Source organism: Anarhichas minor, unplaced genomic scaffold, assembly GCF_050575085.1.
Source record: "Anarhichas minor isolate MPS153535 unplaced genomic scaffold, ASM5057508v1 ptg000004l, whole genome shotgun sequence".
Classification (NCBI taxonomy): domain Eukaryota; kingdom Metazoa; phylum Chordata; class Actinopteri; order Perciformes; family Anarhichadidae; genus Anarhichas; species Anarhichas minor.
The window spans coordinates 4852835-4869483 of NW_027466450.1; the positions used below are offsets into that span (position 1 = coordinate 4852835).

At 37.9% G+C, this 16649-nt stretch overlaps 3 long non-coding RNA genes across 4 annotated transcripts; 2 read left to right on the top strand and 1 right to left on the bottom strand.

Annotated features, from left to right (window-relative positions):
* LOC142962668 (uncharacterized) lies at nucleotides 1-3143 on the top strand. Its single transcript, XR_012957351.1, has 4 exons — nucleotides 1-137; nucleotides 239-326; nucleotides 2746-2809; nucleotides 2892-3143. It is a non-coding gene; the product is annotated as an uncharacterized LOC142962668 (long non-coding RNA).
* A 231-nt stretch (nucleotides 3144-3374) lies between these two features.
* LOC142966809 (uncharacterized) lies at nucleotides 3375-5672 on the bottom strand. The gene is made up of 2 exons (XR_012958287.1): nucleotides 4806-5672; nucleotides 3375-4671 (listed from the first exon to the last, which is right to left on the bottom strand). It is a non-coding gene; the product is annotated as an uncharacterized LOC142966809 (long non-coding RNA).
* A 7412-nt stretch (nucleotides 5673-13084) lies between these two features.
* On the top strand, nucleotides 13085-16497 carry LOC142966928 (uncharacterized). Of its 2 annotated transcripts, XR_012958405.1 has the most exons (4): nucleotides 13085-13486; nucleotides 13588-13675; nucleotides 16100-16163; nucleotides 16246-16497. It is a non-coding gene; the product is annotated as an uncharacterized LOC142966928 (long non-coding RNA). The 2 variants fall into 2 exon arrangements; XR_012958399.1 differs by having other exon boundaries at nucleotides 13085-13675.
* Nucleotides 16498-16649: the final 152 nt, after the last annotated feature.

Below are 16649 nucleotides of genomic sequence, written 5' to 3' on the forward strand. Positions count from 1 at the left end.
AGACAAAAACTTACCTTCAAAGATGAATATTTCTAACGTTCAGCATGACGATGCAGGAACCTACAGATGTTATTTAAATGGCATAGAACGTACAAGGGCTATTGAGTGGAATTTAAAGGTGACTGTGGAACCTGAAGGTAGGTGGAGCACAAAACACGGCTATTCATCTCTACACCAGACACAGTGCATTTCAAAGCTGATACCGTACTTAAATTAATTCACATCTGATTTTGTGCAGAAATCAGCCCACTGTGGTATTCTCTATACATCACAGCTGCAATTGGATGTCTTCTATGTGTAATCACTACAGCTGTCTGTCTCTATAGGTGAGTAATACCTTCTTAGCTTTCAGATTTGTGAGTAAGAACAAATTAATTTAATTCGTCTCTGCTCTGGTGCAGAGCAGTCGTCTGTACTGGGAACTATGGTCCATTTCAATTCCTGACTCACACTTATTGGTATCTTGCCATGCACTTAAACCTGGTTTACTGTGGAAAGGTATTATAATATCTGCCCCATCCAAATGAAAGCTAAAGTAAATGCAAATTCCTTTGTGACGCTCATAGCATTGACCTTGGATACAGCAGTTAACAATGCAATCTCACCCAGTATATCTGATGTGCTCTGCTTTAGCCCTCATCCAACACATTTAACATACAAGCACTACCGACGAGGACCCCGAGAATAACCTACTGTAAGAAACAGCCATCATAACAAAGGGTTTATTTCTTTCTTTCTCAAAAAACATTATTAGTTATACAATTAATGCCATCCGAAGAAAAAAAAACAAAATGTTACGTTACAGTTGATTTGCATATTGTAAAGAGAGTGCACATAACGAAATGAGTGTCTCCTTCAAAATGGCAGACAGAGCATCCGTACCCCACTGTCAGTGTGCGGTACGTGAAATTAGGACCCGTTGCAAACGTGCCCTCTGCAAACTGCATAAATGGTTCCATTGAAACTGGCAGCATTTTGCTCCTTTTGACTGGGGTTGCCCAGGACTCCAATACATTCGTATTTTCACAGAAACAGAGAATAATGACATGAAGTTATTAGGAACAAATTGATTGACAAAGTAGTGAAAAAACATATAAATTATATGATAAAGCACCCGTGAGATGTGACAAGTGTACCTCTGGGGTCAGCAGGGACTCAGTTGGATGGATTAAGGTTAATCATGGTCGAGTTTGATCGAGGTATATTTGTGCACAGTGGACGATGCAAAGATATAGGAGGAAGTGCACAAAGTGATGCACATGAAAATGTCGTCGTAGCTGCCATTTGCTACGCTGAGCTCATGTCGTTTGCACTTCTCTTTTTTATTTGCATGTCGACCCAAGTATCTTTACGTTCAATATACTTAAATAAGAATTTTTTGCCCAAAAATATTAATAAGAGAAGAAAAAGGATTGATTATTGATATAAGTACAAGTAATACCTATACCATTAGGGAATATACGCATGTTTTGACCTTTTTTATTTAATTTAACAAAATATATCAAACTACTCAATTCATAGTCTTTATGATCAAATAAAACATTTTCCCTCATGAAATATATTCTGAAGTTAGAAATGTTTCCTGGAATAAATAAGGAAATATCTAATCAAAGAAGAAGTAAAAAGAAAAGAAGTACTACTTCTGATTCCCTGACACTTTGGTGGATGCTCAACACCACAATGTTGAAATAATCCATTGCAGTCGTAGTATCCATTACAAAAGTAAAGTAAAAGTACAGATGTATTATCAGCAAAAAGCAACAGTACTCATTTTTGAAAATGACCCCCTGTGAGTGATATCTTTTACATTATGACATTATTAGATTGCACAAAGCACAAAGAGGCTAACGTAAAAGGTGTTACTCATGACCTAAAATCCTGACTGTGGCTGCTACAGAGCTTAAACCACACCGTAGTCACATGCTTTGATTCATATAGCTATAGCGTAGCTGCATGCACAGAGAAAGTATACGCTTTGATGTCACTAGTAAAAAGTCATGCAAACAGAATAACTGCAAAGACTCGACAGTTGATGCAATGGGTTTCAACAAACTATTGCTTCACTAAAAGTTTGGCCAATATCCATCCATTCAATGTCTTTAACCGCGTATCCTGTTCAAGGAGGCGAGATGGGATGTTCATGCTTTTATTGACATTTTTCGCAAAACTTAAAGTTTTCCCAGCCAAAGTATTATTGTCACAAGTAAGCATAACCAAATGTTAGTACATCTAACCCCATCATTGCAATCGCTACAGTATTAAATATTAAGAAGAAATGTAATTTACATTGAGTCACGGCACATAACAATACTTCTGTGGCTCTTTGTTGCGAGAACAAAGACTGACCGGAATGTCTTCACTAAAAAAGACAAATAATTAGCTTTAGCTTGAATTTTCATTATAGTCTTGTAATAGTGTGCAGTTCTACATCGGAGCACAGTACGACATAAAACACAGTGACACTAACAGTAGCCCCTTTGTGTTGTGTGCAATCTAATAATGTCATACTGTATATAATAATATACCACTCACAGGGGCTCATTTTTAAGAATGAGTACTGTTACGTTTGATGTATTGTTTTTAGTAAATTTTGCTGAAAGTACTTATGTACTTTTACAGAGTATTTTAAGATTGCAGTATTAGTACTTGTAAGTAAAGGATCTGACTACTCCTCCTGTAACTGCTTGTGAATAAATTATCATTACAAGACTGTGTTTAATTAACTTTTGAACTTTATCTTTTCAGAAAACTCAGGACCAGGACACAAAATCCAGTCCAGGACCAGTTGTATCTCCACTCAGTAGAAGAGGTCCGAAGAACTTTGTCATCTTCTTTCCGTTTCTTTCTCTGTTGCAGCATTGAACTTTAATTTTCACTTTCTATCTCTATAGACGTCCCTCCCTCCACCGCAGGATGGCACAGGCAGTGGGACAAACAACAAGCGCGGGAGTCAGTACGCAGAGAGGCTCAATTCAATCTATGGCCTCTGAGCTGACAAGACATTTGAATGAAAGTTAAACAAGAGACATGGACAAACCCGGTGCTTCAAGGGAAGGCAATCACAGGGAGGACAACTGGGCCACTGATGCCTTTGTACATTATTACATTACATTAAAACCAGTGCCGTCACTTTAAGGACTTTGTTTTCACTTGTGTATTCAGGGTTCTCTTTGCGTTTTCTTGTGTTTATTATGGTTTTATCATTTGTATGATGTGTTGAATGTTTCCGTGTTTGTCGTGCACCATGAGCTCACCAAGGAAAGCTCCTTACAATGTGTAGGTGACTATCGGTAACTTACAATGAGTCACCGAGAGGAGTAGGGGAGACTAACCTGCAGACGCGCTGGCAGTCAATTATTCACAGATCCAGAAGCTGAGTTTTGTGGTTTTATTTGTAAACAACAAACAAACTTTTGTGCTGGATAACACACATTCATAAACGTTCAAAATACTTGGTGTACAGAGGTGATCAACAGCGTCAAACAATGATAATAGTGATAATAGTAGTGTAAATAGCGGTCATCAAAAAATAAGACTCCCTCACCCCCTCTACTTCCATTCATCCAACTAAACTACAGAACAGCATATATATCTCCTTTGCTATCCCCAACACCACGTGACTCAATTACCGGATGTGACAAAAAAGGGTTTACAAAATGACACAGGCCATACTTGGCTCCTACACAATGTTTGTTTATTGGCAATAATGTGAACTCAACAGGCTTCGACTGGGGGTCTGTGCCCTCTAGTGTTCTATGGGAGAATTACACAGGACAGAAACAGATGTGTTTCTTGTAAAAGTGTTTTGTGATCAAAACAATGAGGTATTCCCAAAATAGAAGCTGTTGACTCCGTTTGGGAAATGCATATGTAATGGTTATTCTGCTTCTTATAAGCATCAAAAAGTATTCAACATGCACTGAAAGTACACTCTCACGCTATGGTGCTGAAAGGCCCAGAGTTATACAGAGGTGGGTGTTCCTGCTCTTGAACATGTGGATTTTGTGCATTTTAATGCCAACAAATGAAAACATTGTACGGTTTATTTTCAAGAAGGAGCTTAAATTCTCAGGATTCTAATTTGAATTATATTATTGTATATTTGACTCTCACAGGACTTCAGTTCCTCTAAAGATACACAGAAAGAGTAACTAACCACTTCCTTTAATCTGTGCCGGATATGAGAAAAGGGATTACTAATGATATATTTATTAGAGTTTATTTTCAGGAAGGAGTGAGTTTCAATTCTCAATGTTCCAATTGTATGATTCTCGTGTGAATTAATGTTTCTTTGCTCCTCAAACTTACAACACGTAGCTAAGTTCTGAGCAGACAAACCATCTAACTAACCAGGAAATAAGCACTTCCTTTCCTCTGTGCCTCCTCCTCAAATACATTTCAGACGTGATGCTGAACTTTCAGTCAGTCTTTGTCCGTCTGATGGTCATCATGTTCAACCTAAACCAAGCAGCTCTTCTCTCCATTCAACTATTAGTTATGTGCCAAGTCTTTGCAGGTACAGTGGATATTTGTGATTATTATGCATGCTAATTCTGTAAATGTAATTATAGATTATATTTGTATTGATTGGTTGTTTCCTCCAATGTTAGAGATTGATCCAGTTGAGCACAGGGATAAGCTGGTGTCCAGGGGAGACTCCGTCATCTTCACCTGCAACATATCCAAGACAGATGTATCGCAAATCAGATGGACCAGAGGCGAATCTGTTTTTGTGTTTTCAATCTCAACAAATCAGACTTTTTCAAATTTCACTTCTCACAAAATGACAATAGACAAAAACTTACCTTCAAAGATGAATATTTCTAACGTTCAGCATGACGATGCAGGAACCTACAGATGTTTTTCATATGACATAGAACGTGAAAGGGCTATTGAGTGGAATTTAAAGGTGACTGTGGAACCTGAAGGTAGGTGGAGCACAAAACACGGCTATTCATCTCTACACCAGACGCAGTGCATTTCAAAGCTGATACTGTACTTAAATTAATTCACATCTGATTTTGTGCAGAAATCAGTCCACTGTGGTATTCTCTATACATCACAGCTGCAATTGGATTTCTTCTATGTGGAATCACTACAGCTGTCTGTCTCTACGGGTGAGTAATCATTTAGTGCTGTGTGTGGAAGTTGTAGTCATTGTCGTAGTAATTAGTAATTATCATTACAAAAGTTACATATTCTATGTGCTTTATTCATAGACTGTATATAGCTATATTTTAAAGCAGTGTAAAAAAATAAATGTGCCTTTTCTTAATCTTTGCAGACAATGGCTTCCTCCTCCCTCCCCCATCTGTGGTCATCGTTGTGATCGTGTGGCAGTTACATCGTTAGACATTTCTGTATCTTCTACATTCACTGAATTTGTTTCACACTCTGATATTGTCTATTATCTTCTTTCTAGTATAAAAAAAAAAGTTGCCGTTGAATCATGGGGAATTTAAATGAAGTCGATGGATTATTGCAGAAACCCTTTTGACAGCCGCCATTTTGACTTGTCAAAGCAGGAAAAGAAAAGATTTAACAAACATTAAGGATAGCTCTATTCCCTCAAGTGGCCCAGTAGGCCTTGGTAGTGAGTGAATATACACAATACACCAGAACCCTGGAGCTGGCTAACCTAAATGGAACGTAGCCATCAATCATGCTTCCACCTGTGCTTCTCCTGCTTTAACAAGTCAAAATGGCTGCTGTGAAAAGGGTCTATTCTTGTCACCATAAGTTGTTTTCATGTTGCTGGAGCTGCAGGTACATCGAGCGTTAAACAATCGGGGTGACCCTGGTTTGAATCAGGAGCATTGAGAGAATGTTGAATACGGTTCCTTATTTAGCAAATGAAAGAGTGGTCTTCCTCTTTGCGTTCATCTTAGCACATGAGTCTGCACACAAACCTAGCAACCTTCACTGTCTCAATGGTTGTTTGGATGTAATCTCTTGTGTAAAATCTGTGGTTAAAATATTGATAAAATATTATAAAGTATGAATAAAATATAAAAAATAAATATTATAAAATATGGATAAAATATTACTGTTGGTAGATTGGCCTTCTGATTGAAAACGAACAGAAAGCGTAAGAGGGCAGATAGCTCTGGCTTTTTAGCAACTAATGCTGCAGAAGACGAAGAGAAGGAAACATAAAGAGAAGAGCAAAGTAAGAGGCAGAGGCAGAAGAGCCTGGAAGGAGAGACAGAGGGCGACAAACTCACCGAGGAAAAGAGTTCAGGAAATTAGAGTAAGAGAATGATGAGATGGAGTAGAACTGAATGTGAGGGATGAAGAAGAGAGGGAGAAAATGAAAGACATCAGAGAGACGAACAGAAACAGAATGTGATGGAAAGAGGTGGGGAGTAAAATAACAAATGTGTAGCTGTTGTAGTTATCGCTAACATGCACTGGTAGAATGTGTCTTCATTTTTATTTTTCCCCCTTAATGCTACTCTATACTTTTATTCCACTGAATTCGAAAGAGAAATGTACCTTTTACTGCGCTTTGTTTATTTGACAGTTTTACTTACATTTCAGATTAAGATTTCACAGAGAAAACATGGATACGTTTATAAAATACAATGCAATGTTAAAAATGTAACCAGTGGGTCCTAACATCTCAGGTGTGTGACCCCTCAAAAGACCATTGTCTAGTTGGGCCACTTAAAATGTCCAAAAGATGACTTTGCACAGATTTGTGCAAATTGTGCAAACCCTAATAATAATCTCATGGACCCTAATATGGAGGAGGGGCCTATTTTAGGAACCACTGGACTAAACTATGAATTTAGACTAGTCCAAATAGACTTCACCTACAACAGCTACACCAGCATAATGTACATTGATGCATCAGAATTAATCAGAGCTGAAATAATAAGTGAATTAATCAATTATCACTAGAAATTGATAATCCATTAATTGTTTTCATCCAGTAAATCGTCTTTCAAGCAAAAATGTCAACATTTTGTTTTCAACTTTTCAGTTGTGAAGTTTGTCTGCCGCATTTTATTCTTGTTAGACTGTTGGTCGGACAAAACAAAACATTTAAATATTACAAAATTAGAACATTGTGATGGTTTCTTTTCAAATTTATAGATATATTTTATAGATTAAAATAAAAAAAGTGTTCAAGACAATAATTGTCAGATGAATCAACAATGAAAATAATCAGTTGTAGCCCTGTACTAATATTGTTACATGATACTCACTACTCAGTACTTAAAGTACTACATTGAGCTGATGTACTTTTATTGACAGGTTTTTATATGCGTGACATGGAGTATACTGTGGTATTGGTCGCTATACTTTTATGGATTAGATCCTTTACTTAGCTAAAAGTAGCAATCTTAGTATCAACTCTGTCTCATATAATGTGTCTGAAACGACTGGAAGCTGCACTGGGGTCTCATCACTGGTCTCAATTTTATTTCGGCATTAAAAAGCTGGACCAACATCCCAAACCAGGACCAGGACAGCAAGACCCTGAGTTATGTCCAGTATCATGTTCAGTTGGGAAAAGAGGTCAGAAGAACTTTTTCATTACTCAAACTATTACATCCTAATGTCTCAAAAAGCATTTCTTTGCAATCTCCCCCATTTCCCTCCCATCCGCTCTTTTGTTTCTTGGAGTAACAGTGAGTTTATTTCCACTTTCTCTCCCTACAGGTGGCTCCCCTCCAACCAAACAGCTGTGCAGAATACAGGACGAATCCCAAGCAAGTCGGTACTTCAAGAGGCTCAATGCAATATCTGGCCTGTTAAGCATGAAGTTCAGTGTAAAGCCAAATAGGAAACAAGAGATGTTGCAAAGAGAGACACATTTCATCCACACAAAACGTCAACTGTATGAAGAAATTACACCTGAATCTGTTCAGGGAACAAATTATTTTCATTACTATTTAAGGCATTTGGTGTCGATACAAAACCGACCCCGCTCTCCCCTACCTGCCTGTTTCTATGGTCAAGCTGTGTGCGCTGAGTCTCCACATGGTTAATGTTATTCTGGTAAACACCAGTAAACTGGCGTCAGGGAAGTTGCAGTTTGTGAATAAACCATGAGCACTATCTGAGTAAGATGACTCTTCACTACAGCTATAAATATGGGTCACTTTGTTTGAGAAGGATTTTTTTTAATGTCTGATTGCTTTTGGACTTTTATTAATTATGGACAAAAGCCTTTTTCAGCTCTGTAGGCAAGGCCATTCTTTCAAATGGCCTTTTTACTTTTGTTATTATCTTTATTGAACACAGCAATATAAAATATGTAACTATCATAACCTGATGTATATAATTTAAAATTATACAAATTACATATTTTAATAGCTTTATCAGTATGGAAATGTGAAATATCATTAATGTAATCATATAACTGAAAAAGACCTGATTAGAATAAGGTTTTTTTTTTAAAGGCATTGGGTTTATAGGTTACTCACTAATCTAAAAAGTAAGAATCTGAACAGTTATGTCAAACCAAAACTTATATTTTTGAAATGAATGCCAAAACATATTGTGTCATGTTTTCGAAATATTTTTTTCCAGGAAGTAACAACAAAGAGTTTAGTTGTCTGTCTGACTGACCACAGTTTCTTTTCAACGCCCCCTGTTGCTGTTGCAGCTCTCGTCCACTTTCCAGGCAAGAAGCAGCTCATCTGGAACGAGCCTACTGCCAGACACTTGCGCTGCTTCTGTCTGGCTTTAATCTGGACCATTGGTTCCAGAAACTTCAGGTTTACTCACTGTGCAAAACAGAAGGAGGGCTCCTTTGTACAGTTTAGGCACTTAAAATGTGAACTTATTATGGAACTTAAAGCTAAACTGTCCTTTATTTCTGGCTTTTAATTCGTAGATAAAAAAAATGGTGGTGTGGAGATGCAACCTTTTCACTTAAAAAAAACTTTGAGATAATCTTATTTTTTAACAATTTAATAAAGAAATGAAATCAAGAAGAATATGGAAAATGTATAGCACATGTTGCAAATTAACAAGGAATCAAGGAGGAAATATATGCACGAAATAATTCGAGAAGATACGTTTTTTCCAGCAATTACATTACACAGATAATAGTAAGTTAGACAGCTTCTTTGTAATATCAGACTCCTTCTGAAAGCCAAATCTGGATCTCAGTACTTTGTTCATCACATTACGATCCATAATCAACCAGTTAATTCATGTTAAATACAACATTCAAAAAAAACGTGGAAGTCCATGTTTTGATCTTTAAAGGCCAACAGCAGCAGGAATAAACAGAACTATCAGGGTTCATTTGAGCAAAATGTTTTCAACATAGAATAAATATAAAAGCTGAGAGGGAAGTGATTGTCAATCAGTTCTGTTATTGTTAGAAAAACAAAACAGAAGAGGCTGACCATCACACCCGGAGGAAGTCGAGGACAACAATACATTGTTAAAAGTCTTCGTTGTGCATTATGGTTGCCATACCAAAATAATACAATTCTTAAAAAAGTAAAACTCTGCCCACTGACACATCTGGATTGTGATTGGCTGGAAGATGTGTGGTCACTTTTAGTAACTGGACATTAAACTGGACGCCTTTGACTCATGCGTTTGCATTTCTGAATTAGAAAGAGAACAACACTGAGGCTCAGATAAAGAGCTGTGTGCTATGGTTATTTCTGTAACCACCACCATGCATACATTTAAAGAAAAAATAGCTTCTCAGTGAGAAACCACACAAATTAAATTTAAAATGTGTTTGATAGTTGTGTAAATCTAGACGTCCAACCCAATTAACGGTCGGAGAAGAATGACTTGTTACACAACGTTAGCTGGGATGAAGCTGGGGATGATTTCAACTACTTAGCTACGTGTAGTTAAAGCATTAATAATCCATTATATAGTTGATTTATACTTTGGATTTATAATGTGCACATTCCTTTGATGATTACAACTAAATGTACACAACATATTAAACTGTAACATAATTCACAGATGCTGTAAGAAGGAAGTGTGACGACTGAGGAAGTCCACAATAATCAGGTTCCTTTTTTATCCAGGAAGTCTCCTATTGAGCCTGATGGGAAACATTTACTGAATCAACTCACCTGTGACACTGAGGTGACATGTCCTTGATCTCCCACCATAACCTGTACTCACTCCACACACGTGAACACCAGAGTCATCAGTCCTGAGTCTGGACATGTAAAGTCTGAGTCGTCCTTCCATGAGGAACACACACACACACACACACACACATGCAGCATACACACACACACAGACACACACACACACACACACACACACACATGCAGCATACAGACACACACACATGCAGCATACACACACACACACACACACACACACACACACACACACACACACGCAGCATACACACACACACACACACACACACACACACACACACACACACATGCAGCATACACATTCAATTAGTTTATTTCTTGCTCCTGGAGTTTCCTTTAATCACATTTTTTTTCTATTTATCTCTTTCTCAGAGGCCAGCAGAAGAAGTGTGATTCAGAGGCAGCCTGTGTGTGTGTGTGTGTGTGTGTGTGTGTGTGTGTGTGTGTGTCCCCTCAAGGGCTCCTAGTCTTGACGAGGAATGTATTCTTGAGGCTTCCTGTAGCACGAGCATTTGTGTGTGGGGGAGCCTTGCAGAATCTGATAAGATGGTCGCTCTGTAGTGCTCACAATATTGCTCTGCCCTCATGTTTTGCAAATATCGAAGAGAAGGAAGGAGGGATAACGAATGCAATCAAAACAGCTAATTATTGGTAATCATTGTTGTGTCAAGACAGATGATTTGGATCATTTTTTTAACATTAATGGAAACAAATGACGCTGAAGCAATGTTCTCTTTTCCTGCTTGTTGGGCCGGCCTCTTCTCACTCAGTCTCCTGTGAATATGGCTGAGGGCACCTGCTGACTGCCACTACTGAAGACCTCATTCATTAACCTGCATTTGGACACAAAACAATCTGTCAGCGCGTGTGTGCACACATGTTTTGCACATACAAACACATACCGCAACAGCAAACGCATGTGTCCAAATTAGCATAAGTTACATCAGACGTGTAACATCCCTTCACACACACAAAGATATATGAGACACACATTCATAAGGCTGCTCTGCAAACATCAAATAGAAGCTTGTTTTTTTTCTTCTCCCGGCCCTCTACTGAGCTTGCACTGTAACAAGATTTAGTGTAATTTCATGTATCAATTCTCATTGTATTGTAAATTTCATTGTATTCATTTTAATAGAATTCAAAATAAATACTCACCAGTTCTTACTGGTATTTAAGTGAAGGTACAATGGAACAATCAGGCATTTTAGATGAAAGGAGAAATAAATTAGACACCGTGTGATAATTTTTGTACCTTGTAGGTACACACAAACACACAAACACACACACACACACACACACACACTTTCGTTGCATGCTGTCCTACCGCTTTGTTGATGTGAGGAGGAGTAGGAAGTCGGAAAGAGAAAATTACAGCAGCCTCTGCTGTTGCATACAACTAAATAACTTCCTCACCATTTACTGCTTCAAAGCCTCCTCAGCTTTTGACTCTTTATTCACCACAGTTTCCCTGTCCCCCATACATAATCAACTCTGCTTTGAAGAGCCTGGAAAATGCATGGCCTGGCCTTTACCATGCTTAATGTAGCACTTCCGGGCAATCAAAACAACAATCTGAATGGAAAACCAAACCTTATAAAAGCCAGATTGCATGAGTGAGAGGCTTGTGGCATATTTGTGATCCATCCAGAGTGCTGTATCTATTTGAAGTGTATCGTTAATCATATGACACTTGTCTACCTCTGACACCTTTGATAGGTGTGAGTTTCCTGTTCCTGTTTGACATTCAGACAGAGGGCAGAATACAGCTCTAAAGCCTTTGCGTGTGTGTTCTTATTAAATAGATGAATCTTGATGGGGTCTGCAGGTTAACAGGCATGGTATTTCAAGTCAATTAGGTTATTTGTTATTTGTTGTTTGTTAAATCATATTTGAAGTCTAATCTGGTACAGTACTATCTTCTCTTAGCATTCACAGATGAGTGATAGAAAGTTTTCTTCAACCTTTCTCTTGAAGGTGAAGTGGAGCAGAGCACCTACCCGACATGTATATATACAGTATATATATACATAACTTTTCTCCCTTCTTGTAGTCTAGGTGTAGAGGCTTTGTTGTTGTTTGTGATGCTCAGTATTTAGATTTAATGCACTGACCTGTAAATACATTCTGAAGTAATTGATTGTCATCAAAATAATACAAAACGTTCTGAATCTGATAAAGTGCATCCATCCATCCATTATCTTTGACTGCTTATCCTTTTCAGGGTTTCAGTGGAGCCGGACCCAGCTGAGATGGGGTGAAGGCAGGCTACACCCGGGACAAACTCAAGCAGCCAACATCCATTTTATAATTCACACCCGTGCTTATCCTACTGTGGCCTGTCAAAATGTCTTCTGTGATCATCTCTGTGTGAAGGTCTATTCATGCTTAACACCTGAGGTTTTCACACCATTATACAGTTGTACAATATTTGTTGTTTTATATCACATTGAGCACCATAAGAGTCTCATTATCAAGACCTGGTTATGGTTACTAGCATCAGTCACTTGTGAAGTTGCACTCAACAGTTTACGGTCACTATGTGGCTAAAATGTGTTTAGCACTTCGCAGAAGTTGAGCACTGTACGTGTGCTTCTTATATTCTGTTCATGACATGACTGAGGAAAAGGAAATAAGAAAAGTGATGACTAACGATATATTTATTAAAGTTTATTTTCAGGAAGGAGTGAGTTTCAATTCTCAATGTTCCAATTGTATGATTCTCGTGTGAATTAATGTTTCTTTGCTCCTCAAACTTACAACACGTAGCTAAGTTCTGAGCAGACAAACCATCTAACTAACCAGGAAATAAGCACTTCCTTTCCTCTGTGCCTCCTCCTCAAATACGTTTTAGACGTGATGCTGAACTTTCAGTCAGTCTTTGTCAGTCTGATGGTCATCATGTTCAACCGAGACCAAGCAGCTCTTCTCTCCATTCAACTATTAGTTATGTGCCAAGTCTTTGCAGGTACAGTGGACATTTGTGATTGTTATGCATGCTAATTGTGTAAATGTAATTATAGATTATATTTGTATTGATTGGTTGTTTCCTCCAATGTTAGAGATTGATCCAGTTGAGCACAGGGATAAGCTGGTGTCCAGGGGAGACTCCGTCATCCTCACCTGCAACATATCCAAGACAAATGTAACGCAAATCAGATGGACCAGAGGCAGATCTGTTTCTGTGTTTTCAATCTTAAGTGATAATACTTTTTCAAATTTCACCTCTCAGAAAATAACAATAGACAAAAACTTACCTTCAAAGATGAATATTTCTAACGTTCAGCATGACGATGCAGGAACCTACAGATGTTATTTATTTGACTTAAAAGGTGAAAGGGCTATTGAGTGGAATTTAAAGGTGACTGTGGAACCTGAAGGTAGGTGGAGCACAAAACACGGCTATTCATCTCTACACCAGACACAGTGCATTTCAAAGCTGATACCGTAATTAAATTAATTCACATCTGATTTTGTGCAGAAATCAGCCCACTGTGGTATTCTCTATACATCACAGCTGCAATTGGATGTCTTCTATGTGTAATCACTACAGCTGTCTGCCTCTATAGGTGAGTAATACCTTCTTAACTTTCAGATTTGTGAGTAAGAACAAATTAATTTAATTCGTCTCTGCTCTGGTGCAGAGCAGTCGTCTGTACTGGGAACTATGGTCCATTTCAATTCCTGACTCACACTTATTGGTATCTTGCCATGCACTTAAACCTGGTTTACTGTGGAAAGATATTATAATATCTGCCCCATCCAAATGAAAGCTAAAGTAAATGCAAATTCCTTTGTGACGCTCATAGCATTGACCTTGGATACAGCAGTTAACAATGCAACATCACCCAGTATATCTGATGTGCTCTGCTTTAGCCCTCATCCAACACATTTAACATACAAGCACTACCGACGAGGACCCCGAGAATAACCTACTGTAAGAAACAGCCATCATAACAAAGGGTTTATTTCTTTCTTTCTCAAAAAACATTATTAGTTATACAATTAATGCCATCCGAAGAAAAAAAACAAGATGTTACGTTACAGTTGATTTGCATATTGTAAATACAGTGCACATAACGAAATGAGTGTCTCTTTCAAAATGGCAGACAGAGCATCCGTACCCCACTGTCAGTGTGCGGTACGTGAAATTAGGACCCGTTGCAAACGTGCCCTCTGCAAACTGCATAAATGGTTCCATTGAAACTGGCAGCATTTTGCTCCTTTTGACTGGGGTTGCCCAGGACTCCAATACATTAGTATTTTCACAGAAACAGAGAATAATGACATGAAGTTATTAGGAACAAATTGATTGACAAAGTAGTGAAAAAAATATATAAATTATATGATAAAGCACCCGTGAGATGTGACAAGTGTACCTCTGGGGTCAGCAGGGACTCAGTTGGATGGATTAAGGTTAATCATGGTCGAGTTTGATCGAGGTATATTTGTGCACAGTGGACGATGCAAAGATATACAGTAGGAGGAAGTGCACAAAGTGATGCACATGAAAATGTTGTCGTAGCTGCCATTTGCTACGCTGAGCTCATGTCGTTTGCACTTCTTTTTTTTATTTACATGTCGACCCAAGTATCTTTACGTTCAATATACTTAAATAAGAATTTTTAGCCCAAAAATATTAATAAGAGAAGAAAAAGGATTGATTATTGATATAAGTACAAGTAATACCTATACCATTAGGGAATATACGCATGTTTTGACCTTTTTTATTTAATTTAACAAAATATATCAAACTACTCAATTCATAGTCTTTATGATCAAATAAAACATTTTCCCTCATGACATATATTCTGAAGTTAGAAATGTTTCCTGGAATAAATAAGGAAATATCTAATCAAAGAAGAAGTAAAAAGAAAAGAAGTACTACTTCTGATTCCCTGACACTTTGGTGGATGCTCAACACCACAATGTTGAAATAATCCATTGCAGTCGTAGTATCCATTAGAAAAGTAAAGTAAAAGTACAGATGTATTATCAGCAAAAAGCAACAGTACTCATTTTTGAAAATGACCCCCTGTGAGTGATATCTTTTACATTATGACATTATTAGATTGCACAAAGCACAAAGAGGCTAACGTAAAAGGTGTTACTCATGACCTAAAATCCTGACTGTGGCTGCTACAGAGCTTAAACCACACCGTAGTCACATGCTTTGATTCATATAGCTATAGCATATCTGCATGCACAGAGAAAGTATACGCTTTGATGTCACTAGTAAAAAGTCATGCAAACAGAATAACTGCAAAGACTCGACAGTTGATGCAATGGGTTTCAACAAACTATTGCTTCACTAAAAGTTTGGCCAATATCCATCCATTCAATGTCTTTAACTGCGTATCCTGTTCAAGGAGGCGAGATGGGATGTTCATGCTTTTATTGACATTTTTCGCAAAACTTAAAGTTTTCCCAGCCAAAGTATTATTGTCACAAGTAAGCATAACCAAATGTTAGTACATCTAACCCCATCATTGCAATCGCTACAGTATTAAATATTAAGAAGAAATGTAATTTACATTGAGTCACGGCACATAACAATACTTCTGTGGCTCTTTGTTGCGAGAACAAAGACTGACCGGAATGTCTTCACTAAAAAAGACAAATAATTAGCTTTAGCTTGAATTTTCATTATAGTCTTGTAATAGTGTGCAGTTCTACATCGGAGCACAGTACGACATAAAACACAGTGACACTAACAGTAGCCCCTTTGTGTTGTGTGCAATCTAATAATGTCATACTGTATATAATAATATACCACTCACAGGGGCTCATTTTTAAGAATGAGTACTGTTACGTTTGATGTATTGTTTTTAGTAAATTTTGCTGAAAGTACTTATGTACTTTTACAGAGTATTTTAAGATTGCAGTATTAGTACTTGTAAGTAAAGGATCTGACTACTCCTCCTGTAACTGCTTGTGAATAAATTATCATTACAAGACTGTGTTTAATTAACTTTTGAACTTTATCTTTTCAGAAAACTCAGGACCAGGACACAAAATCCAGTCCAGGACCAGTTGTATCTCCACTCAGTAGAAGAGGTCCGAAGAACTTTGTCATCTTCTTTCCGTTTCTTTCTCTGTTGCAGCGTTGAACTTTAATTTTCACTTTCTATCTCTATAGACGTCCCTCCCTCCACCGCAGGATGGCACAGGCAGTGGGACAAACAACAAGCGCGGGAGTCAGTACGCAGAGAGGCTCAATTCAATCTATGGCCTCTGAGCTGACAAGACATTTGAATGAAAGTTAAACAAGAGACATGGACAAACCCGGTGCTTCAAGGGAAGGCAATCACAGGGAGGACAACTGGGCCACTGATGCCTTTGTACATTATTACATTACATTAAAACCAGTGCCGTCACTTTAAGGACTTTGTTTTCACTTGTGTATTCAGGGTTCTCTTTGCGTTTTCTTGTGTTTATTATGGTTTTATCATTTGTATGATGTGTTGAATGTTTCCGTGTTTGTCGTGCACCATGAGCTCACCAAGGAAAGCTCCTTACAATGTGTAGGTGACTATCGGCAAC